Genomic DNA, 9,676 nt, shown 5'->3' with positions numbered 1-9,676 from the left:
AAAAAAAAAAAAAAAAAGCAGACTTGTTGAATGCCAGATCATAAGAGGACAACTTCCGTTTTTCTTCCAGGTGAACTTGGTTTTGCCAGGGCCTTGCATGAAAACTTGTGACATCTTTAACTAGGTGGTGTCTAAGGATTGCATGGTGTGGTGCAAACATTAGCCATCTTCATTCCCTTGCTCTAAACTGCACGAGCAGAACATGGTACCTGAATAAAGCAGAGACTGAGACGACTTTAATAAATTGCTGGCCTTAACTCCAGCCTCAAAGTTTTATGTTCATCACATGAAACTTGATGTTTCCACGGAGTGTTAAAAACTTTAATTTAGGAATAAATCTTTGGAGACAAAATAATTTTTATATTTTACTGTTGGTTCATTTGAACAAAGGGTGCCACTCCTTCAAAGTCTGAACACTGCTACTTGACCTCATCGTCCTCCAATTTTCTTATTTTTAGACCAAGAGGTGTTCACGCTGTGACAGCACGAGGTAGTGCGGTCTACTTCTGCATTCTGTGAAGACGGTACCAACACGGAGGCATGTCAAAAGCTGAAGAAGCTGTATGTATTTAATTTGGAGGTGTGAGTAACTTGTAGAGGTATCTTGACAGGGACTTAGATGTTAAAGAGATTTGCTTTCAAAATACACTTTCTTCACAGAGCTGACACGTGGACATTTCTTTGCCAAAACACAATAGCTCTCTGTTGTGAATATTTGCATATATCCTCTTTCTAAATCCCGCACTGCCTTCATCCTGCGCACTTGTGATTTGAGTAATTGGCTTCAAATATAGCACCATGATTAGTTCGAGGTGGTGAACTGGCGGATGATTTACCATGAAGAAAAATTAAGGAAATATGCCCTTTGAGAGCAATTTGAAACGTACCAAGTGGTACTTACCATGAAGTGACATTTAAAGTCATTTAATATTCTAGGATGTGCTTCGGCGGTTCTGGCCTAAAACCAGTTTAAGTAGAAGTCAGGCAATTTGAGAGTATGTAAGCCTACACAGCCTGAAAGTGTGAATCTAACTTAGCACTTAACATGAACAAGATGTTACTCTTTGTGGCTGTACGTGACAGTGACTCGGAATGTCCCTTCTACCCTTTGGAGTGAAGACTTTACGATCTCTATAATTAAGTTAGGGTGTCAACTTTCAGCTCCTTTGAAATGTCTTTTAATATTTCAAGGAGCTAGGCATTCATTTGATTTGCAAGCTAGAGTGTCAACGACCTATGCCTCGAGGGCTCAGACAAAGAGCAGCACGGGGGAATCGCCAGTAGATAGTTGGCTGTGGAGGGCCCCCCGGGGTCACTGCCCCACCCATGGGCACCCACATTCATCAGGAATCAGGAGTGATTCTTAGGAACACTGAAGTTTAAGGAAAATCATCTTAGCACCTGAACTTGCATGGTTGTTGGGAGCCCAAAGATCGCTTGCAGTGATCCAGGACTGGTTAGATGACTGATGTCACCACAGGGACCCCATGCTGGGCCCCGGGCCCCACAATAGTCTGGGGCTGTCCATCACTCTTGTGTCTGCTTGGTGGCAGATAAGCACGCCTCCTCAGTGCCCATAGCGGTGAGCTGACTAATGACCCGGTCATCTCTGGACCGCAGGTCCGCCATCTTTAATCCTGCACCAGGCGGCACAATTCCATGTTCCTTGCAGAGAGGCTGTCCCCTCATGTCCAAACCTCCTGAAGCCTCTCACTTGTTTATGTCAATGGGTCTTGGCTGTACAAGGTGCATGGGAGATTTTATGGCTCAGAGCAGATAATGTAGAGAAACTCCTTCCAGCCCTTGTCCTCAGGGCCTGGGGAAGAGAAACGTCAGGGCCTGAATTTTGCCTGTGGGCTGTCGCTATGGACGTCACTCACCTGGTCTTCCGGCTGCAGTGGGCGAGGTTCATCTGATTCTCCGTTGTTTCTCCTGCCGTGGGGTCCTGGGGGCAGGAACCTGGCTGTGTTGCGTATCACCCAGGATCTCCAGGGCTTCGCTTGAGGATGCCAGAAACACGACAGTCTTGAAAGCCCCCTTTTCCCTTCGTGGCCTGTATTTCCCTCCCCTGATTTCTCCCTTGGTCTGTCTGCTTAATGGTTTCCCTCCCAATCCAGCTCCTCACCACACAGTTGCTCCTCCACCAGCCGGTTGGGGTATAGGAGGCAATAAATAACAGTGGCAGGAGCTCCAACCCCGGCCCCTGCTGGGAGAGGATAATCAAGGGAGGCATAAAAGAAAGCAAAGCACTTCATTGATTTTTCTCTGGGACACGAACGCCTTCTCCAAAGATGCTCTCGGTGGGAGGCGGCCCACTGGCTCTGGGCGCTGCGTGGAGAAGGAAGGTTTCCTCTCTCAATGTGGAGTCCGTCTGGGGCCGACTGGAGCAGGCACATCCCTGCAGGGGGCTCCCTGGGAGTGTCCATGCCCATTTGTTAACTGCCTCTGGATGGGAAACAGAATAAGCCTTCCTGGGTCTGCCCCCATCTGGTAGTCACAGCTCTTTGCCCGCTACCAAGACAAATGGCCAGAGGCCAGTGTACACCCTGGTGGGTCCTCAATGTTGTGATGAAGGACCCTCATCTGTGTTCACGCTGTTGGCCCAGGACAGCACGGGACGCTCTGTGGCCATAGCCACCCCTCCCCCGCACGCCCACTGGACTCATTCCCAGCCATGCTCTGAAGAGAGAGAGACACTGTTCTGAGGCCATTGCAAGAGAGATTCTCAAAGTAGGTTAACACAAATGTCTCCCTTCAGGACGAGTGAAGACAGGCTTCCTGTGTTCAAACTCCTTCGTGGTTGTTAACTAGGGAGCAGTTAGAGGTCAGCCAGGGGGGCGAAAGGGCAGTCCTGCCCCTCCATGGCCTGGGGCCACTAACAAAGGGCCAGGGTGAAGCATAGAGTGACACAGCCATCAATCAGCTCAGGTGGGAGATGGCATTCAGTGCCTGCTGCTCAGACTATTTCCCTGAGGGACAGATGACACCCGGTGAGCAGCTGCTGGGTCCCTGAGCACCCAGTGGTGGAGTCACTGGAGAGAGGCCCGAGACTGCCCCTCAGGGTGCGTGGTGTCCAGTGTCAGCCTGGCCACCAGAGTCTGGTCCAGGTGAGGGTGCTTGGCCACAGCTGTAGGGCACACGGGCCAGAGAGGCGGGAACTGGTCACCCCTCTGATCCAAGGTCTCTGCTAAGATGCCCCATTTGCTATCTGATTTCACACAGCACCTCTACGAAGACTGCACTGAGAGCCATTTCATAGGTGAGAAAACGGGGGCTTGGTAGTCTGCCCAAGGCTCCCAGGGGTGAGGCTCAAAGCCAGGCCCTCCTGAAGTGACTCTGTGTTTGGCCTGCGGCTTCCCGGGCCTCGGGGAGGGACGGCGGGTCACGGTGGTCGGCCTTCACTGCTGCGGTGCCACAGAGCTGATGCAGGACTGCGACCTGGGAGGTCGTGGGCTAGGACCCAAAGGGTCAGCCGCACATGGGTGAGCCTGATGTACTTTACAGCTTGGCCTCTGAATGCGGGGTGGCCCAAGGGGCCTGCCAGATCCCCAACTCAAGGTAAATATAAATTGTTAAATTCAGAGTCCAGGTCCCTTTCTCCTGTCCCTGACTCCCCCCCCCCACGCCCCCCCATCCCCGAGCTGTGCCCTGGATCTCAGTGGTTGACATAAGCATCCAAGATGGGTTGGGGGACATCTGTTCACCTCATTCGGTTGTTCAAATGTTCGTGTGCAATGGAATCGCCCTGGCATCAAAGCTGTGTTGTCACAATGTCCTGCTCTGTCCCCTAGTCCCCTGGTCCCCTGCCCATGTTCAGGAGTTCTGCTGAGGGGCAAGACTCAAGGGGGAGGGGGTGCTGCCTGGGAGGGAACTCAGCCTGCGCACAGGCCCCTGTGCTAAGGGCCACACCTGGCGGGGTGCCTGCGGGGAGCGAGGAAGGTGGGTGTTCTGGAGACCGGACGATAAGAGACTGAAGCGAAAGGCCCGGTGTGTCAGGAAGCACCACTGTGTGCATCCGTGACCTGAGAGTGGGCCCACAGTCTCAGCAGGTGCAGTTCAGCGAACAGGTTCAAGTAGGGCAGGTGCTCACCATGGGTGATGGAGGAGAGGTGTGGGGCCAAAATCTTACCTGCCGCCCAGGGGATGCCTCACCCAGGGCCCAAGGGGCCTCCCTGGGCAGGCAAGGCATGGGTCTCAGGGGCTCCAGACCATCCCTGGAAGTGACCACGGGTCCTACCGGAAGGAGGGTGTGGGAAAGGGGCCATTGCCCCTGGAATCACCCTGGGAAGTAGGGGTGCTCAGCGCCTCCGAGGTCTCTGCGGAGCGACCGCTCCGGGTCTCCCCGTGCTATGCAACCCCCGCGTTCGTTGGCCTCGAAGTACAACCACTGGAAACGTGCCTTCGCAGCCTTGGCCTCTACCACCCAAGGCCCCTGCAGAGGATGAATCCGTTCCGAACTCTGGGCCGGTGCCTCTGGGAGGATTCACGCAGGCGTCACAGGCCCCCTGCTCTGTCAAGGACTGCCAAGGGCAGCTGAGTGGGATATAACCCCACACCCTGGGACCCGGATGTAGGGAGCCTGAGCCTCCCCTGCCCCAAGCAAACCAAGGCTCCCAAACCTCCTTTCCCAGTGCGTCCGTGTGAAAACACCGCCCTCTAGTGGCCAGACGGTTAAGTGTTTATCTGAAGATGACCTTGGCGTTAGTTCCATCACTCTTCATTCACTCTTTGTCTCCATCAATCGTTCGCTCCTTCGGGAGACAAATACGTGCTTCTCAGGCACTGCTGTTGGGAGCGAATTGGTCAAATTCTCTGAAGGACTATTATTTTCAAACACCCATTGGAATCAGAACTGTACACACCTGTAATGGAGCAAGTGGGTTCCTAGAAATGTACCTGGGACCGACTGGGTTAAAAATGTTGCAACGGTATTTCGGGACCCACATTCTCCTCCAGAACCTTTCCACTCCCTGTCAACAGGTGGGTTCTATTCTCCTCCCTTTGAAGCTGGGTCTTGGGGGTGGCCTCCTGCACCCATGTCCAAGGCCAGCCATAAAGGGGGAGGAGGCCTGGCTCTCAGAATGCCTTTCTGGAGCTCAGATACCATGTTATGAAGTTCAGGCTACTGCAGGGGCCCTAGGCAAGGGTCTGGCCACAGCTAAGGTCTCAGCACACAGGATGGCTTGCTGGCTCTGTGAGGGGACACGACTTCATCATAGGACTCAGTCTTGATCATGAGCAGGCGCAGCCGCCAGCCGGCCACCGGCCACCAGAGCAGAGACCATTGTCCTCACTGACCCCCTGCCAGCTGGAATTGCAGATCTGTGAGCAAAGATGAATGCCATTGTTTTAGGTGACTCGGATTTGGGAGGACCTTGCTATTCTGCTTCAGAAACAGCGATGGAGAAATTACAGTAGCTAGAACTATTTCATGTGCTAAATGACATAGTCACCATGAAATGATCTGCAATCACAAAAGATTGGCAATCTCCTACTGTTCTATCCACAGAATATTGGTTACATTACAACAGACACACAATGGAATGCTCAGCAACTGTTCCAAGAGGGAAGATGTTTTAGGCACCCTTGGCTGGCTTAGTTGGTACTGAGTACATATGACTCTCGGGTCTTGAGTTCAAGCCCCATGTTGGGCATGGAGCCTACTTAAAAAAAAATAAGAAGAATGAGAATGTTTTAAATGATATGACCTTCAAGATACATTGTTAAAGTGAGAAAACAGGGAGCAGAGAAAGGTGCGTGTGTGCCATTCACTAGATTAAAAGGAGAATTGAGAACACACGTCTTTATTTATATGTGCGTAAAATACTTTTGAAAGGATCTGAGAGAGAGAGAGAGAGAGAGAGAGAGAGGGACCAAATGGGAAGCAGGCTCCAGGCTCTGAGCTGTCAGCACAGAGCCCAATGCAGGGCTGGAACACACAGACTGTGAGATCATGACCCTGAGCCAAAGTCAGACACAACGGACAGAGCCACCCAGGTGCCCCTGTATTTATATTTGAATCTCCTCTATTGATTAGTTCTCCGACTGGCTTGTCCATTAGGAGCCTTTTCAAAGAACCAGTTGTTGGTTTTATTGGCCTTCCATTTCTCTATTATTCTTATTTCTCCCATTTCTACTCTTTTCTTTGGGTGTTGTGTTTGCTTGTTCTCTTGCCCGGGTTTACTCTTACTCTTTTGGGAACTTATCAAATGGGACCTTAATTCATTTGCTGTTTTCTCATGAATATTTTTAAAACTAAGATTTTTATCTCTAAATTTCTTTAGTTTTGCCCTATACATGTTGACATGGGGTATTTTTCCTTTTGATTTAAAATATTTAATAATCTCCTTATTATTCTTTATTTCAAAGGTTATTTAGTCATAATATGTTTTGTTTTCAGTTTTCATTCATAAGAGAGTCTATAAATTGATCCTTTTGATATTGATTTATATAAGGTCAGAAAACATAGTCTGGAATATACTGAGGTTTCCTCTGTGGCCTTATGCATAATTCACATTTGTGAATGTTCTGTGTGTACTTGAAAGCAATGTGTGTCATTTCTCTAATATTTAATTGATCAAGCTTTGTTAGGCACAGTAATCAAATCTTCTATACTTTTGGTTCTTATTTATCTGCTTGACCTGTTTCAAAGAGAGTATTTTAAGTTTTTCGAAATTTTTAAAGTGTTTATTTTTGAGAGACAAAAAGCAAGGGAGGGGCAGAGAGCAAGAGAGACACAGAATCTGAAGCAGGCTCCAGGCTCTGAGCTGTCAGCACAGAGCCCGATGCAGGGCTCAAACCCATGGACCGTGAGATCATGACCTGAGCCAATTGAGCCACTCAGGCACCCCGCAAAGAAAGTATTTTAAAAGCTCTAACTCGATTGTCCATTAATTATCTTTTTATTTGTAATAGGCTTTCTATTTCTGGTTTTAAAAATTTTGGACTTTAAACATCTCTGGTACTAAACTTGCTATACGAGCATCTTTTGCTTTATTTTTGCCTGGCACTTTTCAAAACTTAAAAAACATTCTGTATCCTTTTGTTTTAAGTGGGCTTTACAATAGACATATCACATATATATAGATATTCATATCACTTGTTATTTCTTTTTTAATCTTTATAACTTTTGTATTTTTCTTGCCTTACCATACTAATGGGTGACTATTATATGCGATATTTGCTGTAGGTATGTTATTAAAAAAATTTATCATCAGGGCACCTGGGTGGCTCAGTCCGGCTTCGGCTCAGGTCATGATCTCACAGTCCGTGGGTTCGAGCTCCATATCGGGCTCTGTACTGACAGCTCAGAGCCTAAAGCCTGCTTCAGATTCTGTGTCTCCCTCTCTGACCCTCCCCTGCTCGTGATTTCTCTCTCTGTCTCTCAAAAATAAATTTTAAAAAAGCAGAAAAAAATTTTTTAATTTATTAGATTAATAAAATTCCACTCTATTTCTATTCTCAATTTTGAAAAAAATTATAAATAGATGTTGAATTTTGTAAATGACTTTCTGCATTGATTTCAACCCTTTCTTATAAATTTTTACCTTTAGCTACAGATTACATTATTTTATTAATATTTAGATTTTATCCTCATTCTGACACTTTTTGTGTTTTAATGGAAAAACAGTTAATATGCAAACTGACTTCCTATATATGTTGTTTAGAACTAACAGATTAGGTTGTGCTTTCTTTTTCTCTCCTTTCTCTTTTTCCTTCCTTTCTTGTGTTCATTTGGATTGATTGTTTTGAAGTTTATTTATTTTGAGAGGGAGAGGAAAGGGGAGGAGGGGCAGAGAGAAAGGGAGAGACAGAATCCTAAGCAGACTCCTCACTGTCAGCTCAGAGCCCAGTGCAGGACTTGAACTCAGAAACTGTGCGATCCTGACTTGAGCTGAAACCAAGAGTCAGATGCTTAACCGACTGAGCCACCCAGGCACTTCCAGATTGATTTTTTTAATTATTCTAATTTTTCTTCAATAAGTTAGAAAAACACACTGTTTATATTTCTGAGTCATTACTCTAAAACTTACAATATGGAAACTTAATTTATCAAAATCTAAAGTTAATCAATCATTTTTTTCTCAGAGTTAATTAAAAAAAATTTTTTAACAGCCAAGGTGACATGCACGGGGTCCAATCAGAACGCACAGTAGCCAACTCACTCAGGATAATGTACAAGCACAGGATGCCTGGGTGTCAGCCCTGCCTGTCCACACCTCGGGGACAACACCAGCACCTGCGTTCCGTTTACCTCTGCTGGCTGCCGTCACACAATACCATAGACTGGGGACCTCCAACAACAGAAACTGATTTTCTTGCCGTTCTGAAGGCTGGAGGTGTGATTTCAAGGGTCGTCAGGTTGTGGCAAGTGCCCTCTTTCCCCTTGTGGATGGCGCCTTCTCAAGTGTGCCTCTAGTGCCTCTTATAAGGCAGCTGATCCATCGTTCCCCTCCCCCATGGCCTTATCTCCACCCTAATCACCTCTTCTTAAAGGCCCACCTCCAAATGCCATCACAACGTGGGTTAGGACTTAAACATTCCGATTGTAGGGGAACAGGGGAACATAGTTCAGTCTGTAGCAACCCCCGCCAGACTTCTATGTTTTTGTTCTTTAAAAAAAAAAAAAAAACCTCATAAGCAGTCAATGCTCTTTCAGATCTCTCCCCATATTTATCATTATTATTTTGGCTTATCATTTCTTTGTATGTTTCAGACCTTCCACTTTGGATCATTTTGGGTTTTCCTCAAGTGTGTGGTTTCAGAATTCTTTTTAGCAAGGATCTGCTAATGGAAAACTGCTGTGTTCGTCTGAAAATATCTTTAGTTCACCCTCTGTTCTTCTAGTTACTGAGCCACGGTCTGTCAACGCCAAACACCACACCCACCTTCAACACACACACTCTGCTTTGTGTCCTGGAACCGGGACTCTGCCAGTGATAATCCTGCTTCTGAATTCTTGTATGACTCTTCCAGGGGACTCTGTTAGCCAGGGCCCATCAGAAATAGAAACTTCACTGGCTATTTGAACAGTGCTATTGAGTATAATGAGTTACTGAGTAGAAAAGACTAGGTGGCTAATTACTAACAGGAGTTAGGAGGGAGCCCGGAGGTGGAAGGTGCAGAAGGACAGCTCTTTTAGGCGGAGAAAGAGGGGACACTGGAGGAAGTGAGGACAGGACGGGGACCCCCTCCAAGACTGAGGCCTCTTCAAAGAAACCTCAGAAACATGTGGGCTGCCTGTGGCCAAAAACAAAACAAAGAAAACAAAAGTTTGCTAGAATGTGAGTTGGTGCTGGTCTGTAGAGGAAGCTGGACCTGACTAGAGGATGCAGAACCTGTTCGAGAAGCAGCCCACTTTGGTAGAAGGTGTTTCCAGGACAATGTGGTCTGCAGAGGTGGAGAGGCAAAAGACCCAGAATGTTGAAGAAAAGGAAAACAAAGTCGGACCGATGTCACCCAACTTCAAGACTTACAATAAAGGTACAGTAATACAGACAGTGTGGTACTGGGGGAAGAACAGGCAAGTAGATCAATGGAACACAATAAAGAGTGCCAAATAGATCCAGTCAAGTTCTCAGAGTTCTGGAAAGTCTAAGGCCAAGATACGTGCCATATGCACTGTCCAGTGGGATCCTTCTTCTTGGGTCATAGATGGTGTGGACTTCTCGTTGTG

The sequence above is a fragment of the Suricata suricatta genome, chromosome 4 (assembly GCF_006229205.1).
Source record: "Suricata suricatta isolate VVHF042 chromosome 4, meerkat_22Aug2017_6uvM2_HiC, whole genome shotgun sequence".
In the NCBI taxonomy this organism is placed as follows: Eukaryota; Metazoa; Chordata; class Mammalia; order Carnivora; family Herpestidae; genus Suricata; species Suricata suricatta.
Note: the sequence above shows the minus strand (reverse complement) of the source record.